Raw genomic sequence first — 18279 nt, 5'->3', positions numbered from 1 at the left:
CTGTTTTCTACAGAGGTGGTGGTCGAAGTCTCAGAGGGCTTACCTGCAGTTGTGCAAACAGCAGAGACAGTTGCCGTGAAGGAGGCCCTGTTGGAAAAGGGTCAGCAGAGGCAGACTCCGGTATTTTTGGCCGGGTCTGCAATGACTGAAGTGGAAACCGAAGCAGCATGGCATCTGGAGAAGCCCCGCCCACGAAGTCCGGGAGCAGGGGATGTCTTCCCTGAGCATGGAGTAGCTGGCGGTTTACAGGAGAGGGGTCGGAGAGAGAGGAATAGGAGCGGGCAGCAGCTGGGAGCTCATTTGACCAGCTGTCCATTACAAGAGGTGAAATCGGGGGGTGCTAACAGCCAGCCTGTGGCGGAATCAGGAACAGACAAGCCATGCCCCCGGGAAGCGCCAGCCATTGGGAGAACGCAGGAGGGACTGCACCAGAAGCAAGGGGGAAGTAACCCGATTGTTGAGAGACTTTCGTTGACTACAGAAGTGGACATGGCAAGTCTAACAGATGTGCAGCGGGTGGTGGAGCAGACCTGCCAGCAGGACGGCTGGGAGCGAGGAGCCAAGGGGAGCGGCGGAGTTCCGGAGGCTTCGCCCCTTGTGCCGGAGGTTGGAGGGAGTTCGGGGGCAGAGCGAGCAGGGAGTCTGGTATCGCCAGCTGCAGACCTGACTGGGCAGGTGCCAGAGTATCGCCAGGAGACAGAGGAGAGGAGGCGATTAGCCCAGAGGCTGGAGCCTGCAGTGGCAGGGAAGAGCAGGGACGTTCCAGGAAGTGGTGATGGGCAGGACAATCAGTTGGAGGCAGCCCAAGCCGCAGAACTGACTATGGACGTTGCTGGATGTTTGTCTGAGAGGGAAGGGGACGGGGGACAACGGGAGGGGGAGGGGGGCGGTGGATATTGAGGAAGGGAGAGGGATGAGGGGAGGGGCAGAGGGACAGAAGGGGGGGGAGGCAGAGGGAAGGGCTGGAACAAGTGTGGAGGGGGGGCGGTGGGGGCTGGGGTCCAAGTCCTTTGCGGCAGTAGTCCAGGGAGGGGGAAGGAGGGAGGGGGGGAGATCGGGTGGTTTTGAGGGCCCAGGGAGGGGTTGGGGGGGGAGCGGGGACAGGGGGTGGACAGCTGCCTAAGCGGCGAAATGTGGTACAGCTCAAATGGATAGGGGAGGGGGCAATGCCCTCCAGGGATCGGGTCTTGAGGCTGGTGATGGGGATGGGGTTTATACCCGAGGACTTTTACGCGTGTATACACCCCATCAACATCCCAGAATATGACTTGAGCTTCATGACCCAGAGGGGGATGGAAATATTCTGGGAAAGGTACGAGGGGGTGAGGGGAAAGGGGGAGTGGCGGGACCTCAGGGCCATTCCAGTCAGCAAGCCGGACCTGGTGCAGATCACCCTGCTCGTGAGAAATGAGTCTATCTCTGGGGCAGATTTAGCCTACTGGCTACAGAGGTACGCGGAGCTGAGATCCCCACTTACAAAGTTACCGGATCCAAGCAGGGTTTGGGCAGGAGGTTGGGGAGCCCTGGTCAAATTGAGACAGGAGAGCCATGTGGTCCAGCACATTCCTTCGGCTGCCTTTATCGGTCGTGACAGGATACTGTGCTTTTACAAGGGGCAGCCGCGGCAGTGCTTCAGATGTGGTTCGTTTAGGCACTTCAGCATGTCATGCCCAGTGGTAAAGTGTGGAAGATGCGGGGATCAGCATGCCACAGAGGACTGCACCGCGATCAGGTGCAACCTCTGCGGCGGGTTAGGCCATGCATATCGGAACTGCCCTAGGGCGGCCCATAACGAGTGGGATATGTGGGGGAAGGGACGGGGAGGGGGGGTAATGGAGGAGGGGATAGGGCAGGGGGTGATAGGCAGGGAGGGGCAAGGGGGGGAGAAGGAGGGGATGCAGGAGGGGGGCGGCAGGGGGCTGGGTCAGGAGTGGAGCAGGGGGGAGAGGGGGAGTGGGTACAAGTGCCACAGAGGAAAGGGAAGTTTCGGAGGGGGGGGAAAGTAGGGGTGGGCAGGGAGGGGTCGCTGCAGGGGAAGATGGGGAGGAACAGATTTCAGGTGTTGGAGGAGGAGGAGGAGGATAGGGAGGTTGGGAGGGAGGAGGAAGAACAGGGGGAAGGAGAAGAGGTGGAGTTAATGGAGGAAGAGGGGGCGGCAGGGGGGATTGGAGAGGGCAAACGGAAATATGAGGAAGCACTAGAGGAGGGTACTGGTGGTAGGAAGAAGGGCGGGAAGGCTCTGGGGGGAGGGGGAGGGGTGAGGGAGGAGGAAGAGGGAAGGGAGGGAGGGAGGGGAAAGGGGAGTAAGAGGAAAGCTGAGGGGGCCGGGCAGGTGGTGAAGGCCCAAGTGCAGGCTTGGGGGGACAGAGTGGAGCTAGAGGAGGATCTGGAGGACTTGGAGGACTTGGGGGAGGTGGAGGACTCGGAGGAGGAGGTAGGGGGCGGGGGTGAAGAGGGGAGAGGGAGGGATCAGGGGGTGGGTCCGGATAGAGCAAAGAAGAAAGGAAGGAAGAAAGGGGGAGGGGGGGGTAAGGTGCAGACAGGACGGCTGCGGGGGGGGGGAGGGGGATCTGGCAGGGGATGATGTAGACCGCATAGCAGAGGACCTGCTTCAGGGTAAGAAGGGGGTATCCCAGGAGATAAGGAAAGAAGTTGGGAGTGAGCAGACCCGTGACTCGCAATGAGGATGGCAGGCTTAGTGTTGACATTTGCCACGCTGAATGTGGCCAGCATCGCCTCTCCGAAGAAGCAGGGTTTAGCGTATGACTGGTTCGCGAGGGTCCAAGCAGATTGCTTCCTGCTCCAGGAGACTCGGCTGCGGTCCATTGAGGTGATCAGGCGGGCAAGGCGGGCCTGGAAGTGGGGTCCCTCGGTGTGGGGGTTGGCGGGGGAGAGGTATGGTGGGGTGGGGATCTTATTTAAGTCCCACCGGGTGAATATTCAGCGAGTGGTGGAGCTGGGGGTGGGGAGATGTCTTGTTGTGGATGCGATTTGGGAGGATAGAGCACTGAGGGTGGTGAATGTGTACGGGCCCCAAAGCAAGAAGGAAAGGGTGCTCCTCTTTGGGAAGATCAAGCCCTACCTATACACTTCGCGCCAAGTAGTCTGGGGGGGAGATTTTAACACCATATTGCGGAAAAAGGATAGTGGGGGACGATCGGTACAGGTGGGCTATGACGGGGTGAGGCTGGCAGGGATCATGCGGGAGGCGGAGCTGGTAGACGCGCATGTGGCCTTCTGTGAGGAACAGGAGGGGTTCACGTTCTTTCGAGGGCAGTGTAAAAGTAGAATCGATAGATTCCTGGTAAAGAAGGGGGTTTGTCTGGGGGGGTCCACGAACCGTGGACGTGGACTTTTCAGACCACCACATGGTCCTCCTTCAGGTGGGGGGGGCGGCAGCGCAGAGGCCAGGGAGGGGGTTATGGCGACTAAATTTAAAGTGGTTAGGTAGCGAGCAGGTGCGGGAGGAGTACCGCCGGTTTTTGGAAGATCAGGTGTCAGTGCAGGGGGCATTTCAGTCATTGGGGGAGTGGTGGGATACAGTGAAAAGACGAACGCGGGGATTCTTTCTCAGACAGGCGAGAAGGGAGGGGAGGGAAAGGACAAAGTTGGGCATGGCAATAAAGAAAAAGAGGGACACATTGATTTCACAAGGGGGGAGGGAGGAAGAAATACATGATCTCCAAGCACTCCTGGAGCAGGTACAGTACAACCGCTACACCTCCTTGGTGTATGAGCGGGACTTCGGGAAAATGTGTAGCCCGGACCCCTTCGCATGCTGCCGGGAGCGGAGGGCGCGTAGGGTGATGGAGGGGGTGCGGGATGCACAGGGGGTCCTGCAGGACACCAGGGAGGGGATTCTGGGGGCAGTGAGGGACCACTTTGCGGCGTTCCTTTCAGCCCAGCAGATTGATATGGAGCAGATGGAGTGTTATGTGGAAGGAACCCCGGGGATAGGTCACGGGGGACCCCAGCTTCAGGCCCTCTTGAACCCGTGGACAGAACAGGAGGTGGAGGAAGCCATCGGGGCGCTCCACAGGAAGACCTCGCCGGGGCCGGATGGGCTAACAACTGAGTTCTACCAGGCCTTTAAGGAGCAGCTGGTGCCGATCCTGGTGAGGGTATGGGGGGCAGCCCAGTTGGAGGGTTCCTTGCCTAGTTCCTTGACAGAGGCGGCTCTTATCCTACTAAGTAAGGGGAAGGACCCGGCGATGCTGGCCAACTGGCGGCCTATAGCACTGCTTAATACGGATCGAAAAATCTTTGCGCGAATGCTATTCCAGAGAATGAGGCAGGTGTCTGGGGATTTGCTAGCAGCCTCGCAAGCATGTGGGGTTAAAGGGAGAGGGGTCTTGGAAGCTGCAGCGTGGGTGCGGGAGGGGGTAGAACGCAGTAGAGTGGGAGGGCATGGTAGGCTGTTGGTAACACTCGACCAGGAAAAAGCGTTTGATAGAGTGCAGTGGGGTGTCCTATGGAGCATTCTGGAGCGCTATGGGTTTCCGAAGGGTTGGATAGAGCAATTACAGCTACTCTATCGGCATGCGGGGTGTTTTCCCCTGGTTAACGGGTGGAGAGGGCAGGGGTTTGAGATAGGGGCAGGGGTCCGACAGGGGTGCCCACTCAGCCCGCTGTTGTATGCATACGCCATCGACCCTTTTATAAGACGGCTGGAGAAGGGGGGGGCGGAGGGGCTGGAAGGGGTGGAGGTGGGGGACAATAACCAGTTAAGGGTCGTGGCGTATGCAGATGACGTTACAGTGTGGGTAGCGGACCAGAGGGAGGGAGGTAGATTGCAGAACCTGATCCAGGAATACTCGCAGGCAACAGCGTCGCAGGTCAATTTTCAAAAGTCCAATAGCCTGTGGGTTGGGGATCAGGGGCTGCAATTTGAGTTGGGAGGTAGGTTTCCTACAGCTGTGGAACGTATACGGGTCTTGGGAATATACTTCGAGAAGGGGGATTATAGGCTCTACAACTGGGATAGGTGTCTCCAAGAAGTGAAGGGGAGGGTGGATAGATGGAAGGGGTGGAAAATGACCATGGGGGAGCGGGTACAGCTCATCAAGGCACACTTAGTTCCTTTGTTTCTGTTCGTCAGTTACATCTGCCTGCTGCCGGAGAGCCGGTACACGGCCTTGTATGGGGTGTTCTTCCGGCTGCTCTGGGGCAACAGGACGAATCCGGTAAAACGGAATGTTACCTATCTGCCTAGGAGGGAGGGGGGGGTGGGCATGATAAACCCAGTCCTGTTTTTCAGCGCTTTGCTCCTGCAGTTCAATCTGGGGAGGGCGGTAGGGCGGGAGCCACCGGGGTGGGCTAGGAGTGTCCTGCAGTGGTGGCCGAGATATTGGGACCTATGGCGGGAGGGGGGGAGGGTAGTGGCACTGCGAAGGGGGGCTCCGGGGGGGGTGAGTTATTGCAAGACCCTAGTGAAATTGGTGAGGGTGTGGGGGCTGACGGTGGGGGAGGTGAAGGCAGGACAACGGGGGGTCTGGATGGACAGAGTACGGGCGCAGGTGTTCTCAGCTCCTCTGGCGCTGAGGGACGCGCCGGCCCCACGGATGCAGCAGGGGTTACGGTTGATTGCTTCGAACCGCATCCCGGTGAAGTATAAAGACCTGGCGTGGCTGTCCTTTCACGGTAGACTGTACGTCCGAGGAAATTTGAAATATCGCAATGTGCGGGATAGAGGGTGCCCACGGGAGGAATGTGCTGGAACTGAAGAGACGATGGAGCATTTCCTGGTGAGGTGCCCATTTACAGTCCAGGTCTCTGACCGGGTTTCCTCGTTGCTGCAGATCCCCAGTTTCCGCAACTACAGCTATGCGGACTGGGTGTATGGCCCAGAGGGTGGAGAGGGACGCGGGGATCCGGTAACACGCTTTCTGATTTCGGTGATATTGCGGTACTGCCTCTGGATGGCGCGCTGCAGGGTGTCCCTGTACCAGGAGGTCCGGCCGGCGGAGGTAGTCAGCTGGGATGTGGTAAGGGCGGTGCAGGAAGCGGCGAAGTGGGAAAGGGTGGAAAAAGGGGTGGGGGTGGCTTCGAGGTGGTGGAGACACGTGAGGCTTAAGCCGCCATGAGGGGACATGCTTCCCAGGGGATTGTGAGCCAGTTGTCTGAAGGGGTTGTGGGGGGTCGGGGGGGGGGGTTGATCCATTGTATTATTGAGGAGGGGGTGTACATAGATAGGCAGACCATGTCTAGCTAGGAGCCTGGGGTTTGATTTGCATGTCCGGTTTTTTTCTTTGGTCTTTCTAATAAACAGTTTCCACTGTTCTATTGAGGAGGGGGAGGGGGTGTACATAGATAGGAGGACCGTGTATAGCTAGGGGCTTGTTTTTGATTTGTATGTTATTTGTTTTTAGTTTTTTCCAATAAAAAGAGTTTTCCAGTCTGCCCAACAAGATAATTCATTTTACATGGTATGTGATACTTTATATGTATGCCTGAGTTTTTGTCCTTGCCTTTCTCAGGGCACAGACCGTAGAAGTTTGCCCAGCTCCCGTTTTGTTTCCAGTTACCGAGATGAGACGTCCCCCTCCCCATTCCAATTGTATTTGCAGCAAAACCACTTATTTGAAATCAGACTCTGTATGCTTATGGGTGGCCCAATGATCTACCAATGGCGCCTCCTGCTTCAATGTTCTTAAATTACTCAGATGTTCTGCTATCGTTGTTTTATTTTTCATCTGGTTTGACCAATATACCACATGGAACAGGGGCATTTTTAAAACTATGCTAGGTGCCTTGATCATCCAGCATAAACTCAACATCTTGATTACAATCTGCTGCTGGTTTGTTCCATGAGGTGTCACCTAGTCCCTAGCACTATATGAAAGGGTAAATAACCAGCACCAACACCAATGGTTTTATAATCCTCTATCCTATCCCACCTGTCATCTCTTCTTCAAGCTGGAGCCCTATTTACCCTACCCCCCCCCTTTTTTTTTTTAACAAAGCTCCACTAGCAGCTGCCAGTGCGGTAATGCTGACACAGCCCATTCAGTTGGACACACATCCCCAGTATTCCATAACATTGTTTCCAAATCTGGCTCCCCCCTTTTTTTTTGGATTGCGTGCTATGGGATTGTGGCACCCAGTGTTATAGAACAGCGCATAGGTAGATGTGCGCGCAACTCCGAATTGGTGCCAAGTAACGTTAATAATTGATTGTTGGTGTCCAGTTATTGCTTGGGTAATGGCTTATTAACCAATTAAGTTGTGCACATATCTCAGGATCATGCCCAAATATGGGTGAATTTTATAGAAACCAGGGGTAACTGTACTGCAGATAATGCAATGCAGTTAACAACATCTTTTTAGGTGGTGGTAGCTGTACCGGGGCCGTAGCACGCTATGGGGGGCCTTTTATAAAGCTGCACTAAATGCTAGCTCATAGTAAAAATCAGCTGGCGATAAATGCTGAGACGCCCATAATGGAATTAGAAATTGATGCATCCAAGTTGGGACGTGTACATTTAGGGTAGCATTTTAAAATGCATCCAAGAATGCATGTATATAGAGCATATAGGATAGGAGCATCCATTTTACAAATTTAAACATGAAAATAAAATCCAGTGAAGAAAACACTGCTATTTGCACCTGTATGTCAGCCATTTTGCAAACCTATATGTGCATGCAATTGCCTCTTATAGTATTCTTGATGATACGTAGAAAAAAAATTCTTCTATTCAGGTCTGGATAAGTTGAATGGCATTTGGCATATCCCCTACTTGTGTTATGGGTATGCATCAGCATTTAGGAGTTGCACATGTGGAAGGTACATTTATAAAGTCATTCCTAGTTAATGCGTGTTTTAACATGCTTATTTTATAAACTCAAGTATGCACGTACTTGACTTTATACTAGTGTAGGTGCCAGCACTTCACACTAGAAGTATGGTTGGTGTACTTGCTAGCATGCACTTTATACATATAAGCACATAAGTTGAGAAATTTTATAATCTATGCACACAAGTGCAGATCCCACTCATGCTCTGCCCTGTGCACACCCACAATGAAAGTACACGCAATGAAGCCTAAGCATATACTTTCACGCTAAATATTTTGTCGCCATTTATGTGTGTTCATACTGCCTAAAACTAGGCATCTCTATAAAATTGCCCTTATAAATAACATACTTACACATGTAAAATAGTATATACATGTGCCCAGTTATTTCAGGAAAGGTGCAACTTATGCATGCATTTGGCAATGTGTAGGATTTTAAATGTAAAGATAGGAGGTGTTTTCTGGGTGGTCCTTTAAATATTATACATGCATTACATATTTTAGGTCAAAATATCATTTATTGTAATAACTAGCCGTTACGCCCATTAAAATGGGCGAGATTTCCAGCTACCCTCCTCCCTCCGCGCCGGGCCCCCTGCACTGACCTGACAGCGTCTCTCATGTCTGTGTGAAAGCGCTGCAGGTAGCAGCAGATCCACACAGAGGCGAGAGGCGCTGTTAGGTCAGTGCAGGGGCACGATACGGAGGGGGGCGGCAGCGGGGATGGGGGGAGGGTGGAGGTTGGTGCGCGCGATGTTCGTTTCCAGGCTCCAGCGGCAGCGTCCGACAGTCCGACTCAGTTTCACTCTCTGTTCTGCCCTCTGATGTCATCACGTCTTGACGCAAGGGCGGGACAGAGAGGGAAGTCTCTACTGCGCATTTGCAGGTCAGTCGGTCACTTGCCATTTATATGTTTGATGTAAATGCCAGCAACCAGCAGATACACAATACTGACTCAAGCACAATGGAAATGAAAACACCCTTCCTGAGTCACCCTTTCTAACCTCTAACACACACATATACTTATTTAAAAAAACCAAAACTAGCCCCCTAAGGGTTGGGCAGAATGAACCTTTTACTTTGGGTCTCCCTCGCAGGTAGTCTCTTTTCCTTTTATTTGATATACCACCACTTGCCATGTGGCAGCTAGGCATTTGGACGTCTCAAGCAGATGTGCATCTCAAAATGGCCAAAAAAGTCTATCTGCTTAGAAAATGAGTGCCGTGGAGGGCAGTGGCGTAGGAAGGGGGGCGGTGGGGCGGTCCGCTCCAGGTGCACGCGGTGGGGGGGTGTCGGCTCGCTGGTTCCCTGCTCTTTCTGCCCCGGAACAGGTTACTTCCTGTTCCGTGGCAGAGAAAGCAGGGAAGCAGCAGAGCAGATGCAGCTCCCAGTGACGTGCACTGGGGGCGGATTGGCCCTCCCGCCTGCCCCCCGCTGAAAGGTAAGGTGCGTTTCGGGGGGGGTGCACTCCGGAGGGAGGGAGCGCCCTGCTCTGCACCCGGGGGGGGGGGGGTGCAGCGGCAACCCTCCCTGGGTGTCAGGCACCCTCGCTACGGCACTGGTGGAGGGGCATTTTTGATATGACGTCTAAGTCTGGACGTTTTGCAAAAAATGTCCAAAATCTGAATAGGAAAGAAGGTCATTTTCAAAAAAAGAAAAAACGTCTATTTGTTTTCGAAAATACTGTTTTGAACAAGGTTTTGTGATTTGGACGTTTTGTTTTTTGGTCCATTTTCAGAAAAAAAAAACCCCCATCCAAATGCAAAATGCACAAAATCAAGTCATTGGGATGTAGGAGGAGCTAGCATTTTTTAGTAGACTGGTCCCCCTGATATCCCAGGACAGCAATAGGGCACCCTAGGGGGCACTGCAGTGGACTTCATAAAATGCTCCCAGGTACACACCTCACCATTGCTCTCTTACCTTGTGTGCCTAACCCCACAAAACCCACTACCCCCAACTGTCCACCACTACCATAACACTTACAGGTGAAGGAAGCACATATATGTGGGTTCAGTGGGTTTCTGGTGAGTTTTGGAGGGCTCACAGTTTCCTCCACAAGTGTAACAAGTAGGGGAAGGTAGGAGCCTGGGTCCACCTGTCTGCAGTGCACTGCAACAACACTAGACTACAGAGACTGTTCCATTGGACTTGAGTATAACATCTGAGGCTGGCAAGTAATGTTTTTCATCACATTTTTAGGGGATGGGAGGGGTTAGTGACCACTGGGGGTATAAAGGGAGGTCATCCCTGATTCCTTCTAGTGGTCATCTGATTATTTAGGGCAACTTTTTGTGCGTTATTCGTTATAAAAATAGGTCTAGCTCAAAACGTCTTAGTTTTAGTCCTGGACGGTTTTGTTCCATTATGGCTGAAAAAAACGTCTAAGTCTTAGGAACGCCCAAGTCCCAGCCTGAACACAACCCTGACACACCTCCTTGAGATTTGGCTGAACTTCTGATGGACTTCATAGAAAAACATCTAGAAATAGGTTTTGAAAATACTGATTTGGACGTTTTTGTGAGGAAAAACATCCAAATGCAACTTTATGACACTTTTTAGACGTTTATTTTCTGTGTTGAAAATGAGCCCAATAGTATATGATGGTAGATTAAGGCTCACAAGGTCCATCCAGTCTGCTCAACAAGGTGGTCACTCCATGCAGGTTACACTCCTTCATGATCATATATTAGCATCACAAATAAGGCAGTTGGCAATTTGCCACAACACCAATCAGTAACTTATATTTGACAAATTATAAAAGAGTGGTTACAGCAGTCACATTCAATTGTCAATACTTGATTAAACCAGAAATCCAACAACACTGCAAACTAACATGTTATTATCAACCTTAAGGTGTTCCCCCCCCCCCCCCCCTGAGCTATTCTCACAGCATGTGAAATGAATGGATATAAAATACACAGACTTGTTCTTGAGTTGTCCTTGCTATTGTCAGGTCTCAGACTGTAGAATCTGCCTAGCACTGGTCTTGCCAACCACTGGAGTTGCTGTCAAATCCCACTCCAGCCCATCTGTCTTTCCGTAGTTAGGATAGACCATAGAAGTCTGCCCTTTTTTGCCATATTTGGAAAACAGACCGTTGAAGCCCACACAGCACCAGCCTTGTTTTCCAACTACCAGAATTGCCATCTAATCAATGCCAAATTTTGTTTTGATTCCATCCTCTTAGCATCTTCATATAAGGATCCTTTGTGTTTATACTATGCATTTTTTAATTCTGTCACCATTTTTGTTTCTAGCACCTCCTGGGACAGCATTCCAGGCATTCACCGCGCTCTCCATGAAAAAGTACTTCCTAATGTTACTCCTAAGTCTACTACCCTGTAATCTCAACACATGTTCTCTAGTTCTACTGCTTCTACATTTCTGAAAAAATAAATTGTATGTATAATGCTACCTTGCAATTATTTAAACATCTTTATCATATCTCCCCTATCCAGAGGATGCGGTAACAGTGGTTAGCATATCTGAGTTTAAAAAAGGTTTGGACAAACTCCTGGAGAAAAAGTCCATGGTCTGCTATTGAGATAGACATGGGGAAGCCACTGCTACTATTGGGTTTCTGCCAGGTACTTGTGACCTGGATTGGCTACTATTGGAAACAGGATACTGGGCTGTAGGGACCCACTAGTCTGGCCCAGTATGTATATTCTTATGTTTCCTCTAGGGTATACATATTTAGGTCTGCAAGTCTCTTCTCATTCCATTTTTGTCTTTTACCCTGGACTGCTTCAAGTCTTTTTGTCCTTAGATAGATATGGCCTCCAAAACTGAACACAACTCCAAGTGGGGTCTCACCAACAACTTGTTTAGGAGCATTAAAACCTCTTTTGTTCTGCTGGTTATCTCTCTCTCTACAGCCCAGCATGCTTCTGGCTATGGCCGCTACCTTGTCACACATTGTTCACTGTCTCAAGATGCTCAGATACTATCACCCCAACTTCTCTTTCCCGAACCATGCTTATCAGTCTCTCATGCCATATTTTGGATGCCTTTGGATTTCTACACCCCAAGTGCATCACTCGGCACTTTTTTGCATTAAATTTTCACTGCCAGTCTTTAGACCATTCTTCTAATTTGTGTCGATTCCTCCTCATGGTTTCTATGGTCTTTCTAATGTCCACTCCGTTGGATATTTTTGTCATCTTTCAGCAATCTTGCTCACAAATACATTAAATAGAATCAGTCCCAGTACAGATTCCTGAGGCACTCCACTATTCACCTTCCTTTTCTCCAGACAAACTCTGTCCACCACCACCCTTTGTCATCTGTCAATCAACAAGTTTCCAGTTAGTTCACTACCTTGGGTCCTAACTTCAGCCCAGTTTATTCAGGAACCTCCTGAGAGGAAATGTATTAAACGTTTTGTGAAATCAATGTAGACTGTCTAGTACATGTCCTTTATCCAGTTCTTTGGTCACCCAAAGAAATCAATCAGATACGTTAAGAAAATGTTCCTTTGGTAAAACCATGTTACCTCGGATCTTGCATCTGTTGGATTTTAGAATATTAACTATCCTTTCCTTGAGTAGCATCTGCATTATTTTTCCAACCACCGAAGTGAGGCTTGTCGGCCTGTAGTTTCCTGCTTCTTTCCTGGCTCTACTTTTGTGAAGAGGGATCACATCCACTTGTCTCTAATCCTGCATAACCCCTCCCATCTCAAAGGATCTATTAAATAAATCATTAAGAGGTCCAGCCAGGATTTCTCTGAGTTCCTTCAATATTCTAGGATGTATTGGCCCTTGGCTTTGTCCACTTTCAGTTTTTAAAGTTGTGCATTCAATTCCCATATATACCCTTGGAAGATATCCGTGGTCCTTCTCCAAGATTGTCCTCCATGAACAAAAGTATTTAACACTTCCATTTTTTCCCTCATCTCATAGCAAGACTGTATCTTTCAGTCTTACAACTCCATTTCTACTCTAACACATCTTTTGCTTTTGTGGAGGTTGATTTTATGAATTCCTCTGGTTCATTTTTCTTCACCCCCCCCCCCCCCCCCCAGCCTAGTTTAAACACCCAGAGCCATACTGTTTGAATTTCTTCCCAAGGATCCTTTTTCCTGCTACAGAAAAATGTAGTAGTCTATCAGTACAGAAATTGCCCCATTTTCTACCTAATACCAGGCTGTGAGCCACTTATTCAACTTTTCTGTATTACTAGTCTCTGCTCCCATTCCAACTGTTAGTAGTACTTCAGGAAACGCGCTGAAGTCTGAGCCAAAGACTTTGGCTCCTCTCCAAGCTTTTGGAAAATTCTCTGCATTCCAAGTGCTATTGTTGGCCAGATCATTTGCTCCAGGTGAATTGCAGTATTCCTACTGGCAGATGATCTGGAAGACATTTAACCTTGTTGGGATCCATGAGCTGTGTGAATAAGTTAATGCCTCTGATTATGGAGTCACCTAGCAGCAAGAAGTTTCTGTTTTGTCAGTGCTTTGGGGGGTGACTTTTACATGAAGTTATCTTCCTTGTCTCTGGCTACAACTCGGTTCTTATTTTATGGGTGTCATAATGCTCTAGTGCCACAAAAAAATCAGATTACTCAAATAACCAGTCTGAGGTGTCACAGAGAGAATGCCAAATTGTAATTTTCCAGATCTGGCAAACTTCCCTCCCCCCTTCTCTACTAAGTACCCTTCAGGCTACACAAGTGCATATGTGCTCTCTTCCCTTTCTATAAAAAATGCATTTATGACTGAGTCAATCCTTATTCAGTAAATGAATGGGAAACAACTGAAGCATATACAACCATTTGCAGAATTGTTTTTTTAAAACACAGTAAATGCAACCCAACGAGAGAGCCATCTCCCTCCATTTGCTCAATTGTTGTTCCATCTCTTTTAACATTGCCGCTAGTATTTTATAGAGACACAAGTGTCTGTGACTTTATAAAATGATTTCTAAGTAGGCATCTACTTGGCCTCTTAAGCACACTGTTATAAAATTACCCTCTAAAGGTCATATTTACTAAACAGTTGTATACCTCAAGTGGTATGTGAGACATCAGTAAGGGGGATGTAGCACTGTTCAAAAATCATGATGTTCATAGGTGCCCTTGTAATGGCACGTGGAGGGGCATTTTCAAAAGAAACGTCCAAATCCGGAGGCGTTTCAAAAATACCAAGGATGTCCTTGGATCTGGATGTCTTTGACTTTCAGCGATTTTCGAAACCAAAGTTGTCCAAGTCAAAAACGTCCAAATGCAAGCGAGCCAGCATTTGTAGTGCACTGGTTCCCCTGACATGCCAGGACATCAATCAGGCACCCTAGGAAGCACTGCAGTGGACTTCATAAAATGCTCCCAGGTACATAGCACCCTTACCTTGTGGTGCTGAGCCCCCCCCCCCCCAAAACCCACTACCCCCAACTGTACACCACTACCATAGCCCTTATGGATGAAGGGGGGCACCTAGATGTGGGTACAGAGGGTTTTTGGTGGGTTTTGGAGGGCTCGCTGTTTCCTCCAAAAATGTAACAGGTAGGGGGGGATGGGCCTGGGTTCACCTGTCTGAAGTGCACTGCACCCACTAAAACTGCTCCAGGGACCTGCATGCACTGTCATAGACCTGAGTATGACATCTGAGGCTGGCATAGAGGCTGGAAAGTAATATTTTTAATGTTTTTTTGAGGGTGGGAGGGGGTTAGTGACCACTGGGGGAGTAAGGGGAGGTCATCCCCGATTCCCTCCAGTGGTCATCTGGTTATTCCGGGCACCTTTTTGTGGAGGAGTAGCCTAGTGGTTAGTGCAGTGGACTTTGATCCTGGGGAACTGAGTTCTATTCCCACTGCAGCTCTTTGTGACTCTGGGCAAGTCACTTAAACCCTCCATTGCCCCTGGTACAAAATAAGTGCCTGAATATATGTAAACCGCTTTGAATGTAGTTGCAAAAACCTCAGAAAGGTGGTATATCAAGTCCCATTTCCCTTTCCCCTTATTCGCAATAAAAACAGGTCTGGGTGAAAATGCCCAAGTTGTAGTTATGGACGTCTCTGCTTTTTTCGATTATGGGTCAAAAATGTCCTAGGAACGCCCAAGGCACCAGGCCTCTGATACGCCACCTTGAAATTTGGACGTCCTTGCGACGGACTTCAGTTAGAGACATCCAAAATCGGGTTTCGATTATACCAATTTGGACGTCTCTGAGAGATGGATGTCCAAGTACTGAGTTATGTCGGAAGATGGACGCCAATCTCTTTCGAAAATGAGCCTGTTAGCCTCCCAGCCTCAACTGCAACCTTCCCCCTCTCTCCTGCTGGGACCTGTCGTCTTTTCGGTCCTGTGACAGTGGTAGTTGCAGAAAAAACTCATGGGCCCAGTATGCCAGTACTAGTTCTGCTGGCCCTCCCATGCAAGGGCCAACAAAGCTAGCAGCAGCGCATTTAAGGAAATGGTCTTGTAGTCTTCACAATTTTACCACTGCCATACTGCTGCAGCTGACCCAGGACAGCACCAATAAGGTAAGCAGAGAGAGAGGGAGAAAGAAGGGATGATGCTGGGGGGGGGGAAGAAGGAGAAAGAGACAAGCGAGAGACAAGGCCATGCTGGACTGGGGAGACAGAGACGGGCAATGCTGGATGGAGGAGGAAGAGACAGAGGTGGATTGATGCTGGAAGGGGGAGGGAGAGTGCACAATACTAGATGGGGGGGAGAGAGAGAGGGATGGGTGATGATGGACGGGGGGACAACTGACAGAGAGAAAGCAGGTGATGATGGGGTAAATGGGGGGGAAGATGTGACGGGGCCATACTGGATGGGGGGGGGGGAGAAAGACACATCAAAGCTGGATGGAGGAAGGGAGAGAAAGTAAGCTCTACAGGGCAATGGTGGATGGGGAAAAGGGAGAGCGCAATCTGGATGGGGCAGAGAGAGATGAGGTGATACTGGTTGGCAGGAGGAGAGAGAACAAGACGAGGTGGAGCACTGCAAGAGACAGAGAGAAGGAGAAGAGAGGCATGGCAAGGCAGACAGAGAGAAGATACAGCATGGCACAAGAAAGAAAGAAAGAGGAGATGCTAGACAAGGGGGAGAGTTAAGTGTTAAAGATTAGGGAATAAGAGGAAGGAAAATGGAAGTTCTGGAGTGAGGGAAAGAATTCTGAATGGACTGAGACAGAAACATAGTAGAAAGCTGAAAGGAAAAGTGTCAGAAATAGATGTAGTGACGGAAGTGAATTAGATAGGAGAGGACAGAAAAATGACAAATGAACCGGACTCCTTGGAAAGAGTTAAGAGGAGACAGGAAAGTGGCAAACAGACTGGGACATACACAATTAGAAAAATTAAATCACCAGAGACCAAAGGTAGAAAAAAAGAATTTTATTCTAAATTTAGGATGAAGTAGTATGGTAGCTATGTTGGTCCACTTTAAACGTTAATATATAAAAATTTTTGACTAGCTTTCAAAGGCTAGGCAAAAATGTATAAAATTTGTCCAATAAAAAGGTATCACCTTATTTTCCATTTTTAAAATGTTATTTTTATTTATTTTTAGTGAGTGGAATGTCTGTTTTTGAAATTTATATCTTTCATTTTTATATTTTGCACTGTAGGGGGGACAACAAAACACGAAAGATGAGGGTAGGCCAGTGTATTTCCAAGATGGGGTATTTATTTATTGTTGGTCATTATCTGTCAATAAATATCCCGTGTTGGAACTACATTGATCTACTCCCTTTCTTGTTTGTTTTGGTGTGCTTTGTTGTTTGGGGGACACTTCTGCATTGTACAGGAGGACTTCTATCTCTGGTGTGGCAATGTATGCTACTGAGGAAGCAGGGATTCCAGATGATGCAGAAGAAAGACTATTTAAATTTTCTTCTGACAGTACACTGCAAAATAAAGGCCTGGGTAACACTGCAGCATTTTAGCAGAATCAGAAACGGGGCAATCTACCGTTAAGAAAAATGTGGAGGAGTGGCCTAGTGGTTAGGGTGGTGGACTTTGGTCCTGGGGAACTGAGGAACTGAGTTCGATTCCCACTTCAGGCACAGGCAGCTCCTTGTGACTCTGGGCAAGTCACTTAACCCTCCATTGCCCCATGTAAGCCGCATTGAGCCTGCCATGAGTGGGAAAGCGCGGGGTACAAATGTAACAACAACAACTACTACTACTATTTAGCACAGAAAGGTGCCTTGGTTCATTAGGATCTATTAAAACAAAAGTTCTCCACAATTGCCTATTGTAATCTATCAAATTTCATCCTTTATTTTCTGGGAAAATGAAACAAGAATCTGACTGGCTATCATAGGTAAGTTTTCCACTTTTGTGGAGAAAAAAAGATTAGCTCCATCTGTTAAGTTTAATTGTTCATTTTTACTCAGTTTGTAAGAACAGCACACCACTTGTCTCTTTCTATATGCCAGCTGAAGTGACCTGTATTTGTTATACATGTTGCCAAGTTAGTTAACTGTTTAATAACAAAGGGGCCCTTTGGCTTCTTAGCATTTAGTATACACTAATGTCCGTTAGTGTGTGCTAAGCTTTAGTAACTGGGCCCCAAAATGCCCATTTCAAAATCTCTGCTGACTGGAGCTCAGGAGTACTCAGTTGAAAATGGTTCAATTTAGGGGATACTTGGCTTGAAGCAAAGTATGGAAGAATTTGCACTTATCACTTATTAACTCCAACTCTACATCGGCTGTAAAGAGCAAATAATCAAGAAACTTCAGACAGCCCAGAACACTGCAGCCAGACTCATATTCGGCAAAACAAAATATGAAAGTGCTAAACCCCTACGAGAAAAATTACACTGGCTCCCACTTAAAGAACGCATCATGTTCAAAATTTGCTCCCTAGTTCACAAAATCATTCATGGTGATGCACCAGCTTACATGTCAGACCTGATAGACCTACCACCCAGGAATGCCAAAAGATCATCCTGCACATTCCTTGATCTGCACTTCCCTAACTGCAAAGGTCTAAAATACAAACTAATGCACGCGTCAAACTTTACCTACTTGAGCACACAGTTATGGAACGCACTACCACGCAACCTAAAAATGATCTACGAACTAACGAACTTCCGCAAACTATTGAAGACCCATCTCTTTGACAAAGCCTACCACAAAGATCAACCAATTTGAATGTACACAACTCCTCCACATATTTTTATTTATTTATTTGTAGCATTTGTATCCCACATTTTCCCACCAATTTGCAGGCTCAATGTGGCTTACATTTGCTGTAGTGGCGATTGCCATTTCCGGTCCATAGAATTGCAAATGATGTTGACATCAGGTGTGTATGAGAAGTTTAAACTGAATGCGGAAGCGGACAGGGAGCCAGTGAAGTGACTTGAGGAGTGGGCTAGTGTGGGTATAATGATTTTGGCGCAAAAATAAGTCGTGCTGCAGAATTTTGGACAGACTGGAGAGGAGAGAGATGGCTGAGAGGAAGACCAGTGAGAAGTAAATTGCAATAATCCAAACGAGAGGTGACAAGGGTTTGGATAAGGGTTCTGG

Source organism: Microcaecilia unicolor, chromosome 10 (assembly GCF_901765095.1).
Source record: "Microcaecilia unicolor chromosome 10, aMicUni1.1, whole genome shotgun sequence".
In the NCBI taxonomy this organism is placed as follows: Eukaryota; Metazoa; Chordata; class Amphibia; order Gymnophiona; family Siphonopidae; genus Microcaecilia; species Microcaecilia unicolor.
Note: the sequence above shows the minus strand (reverse complement) of the source record.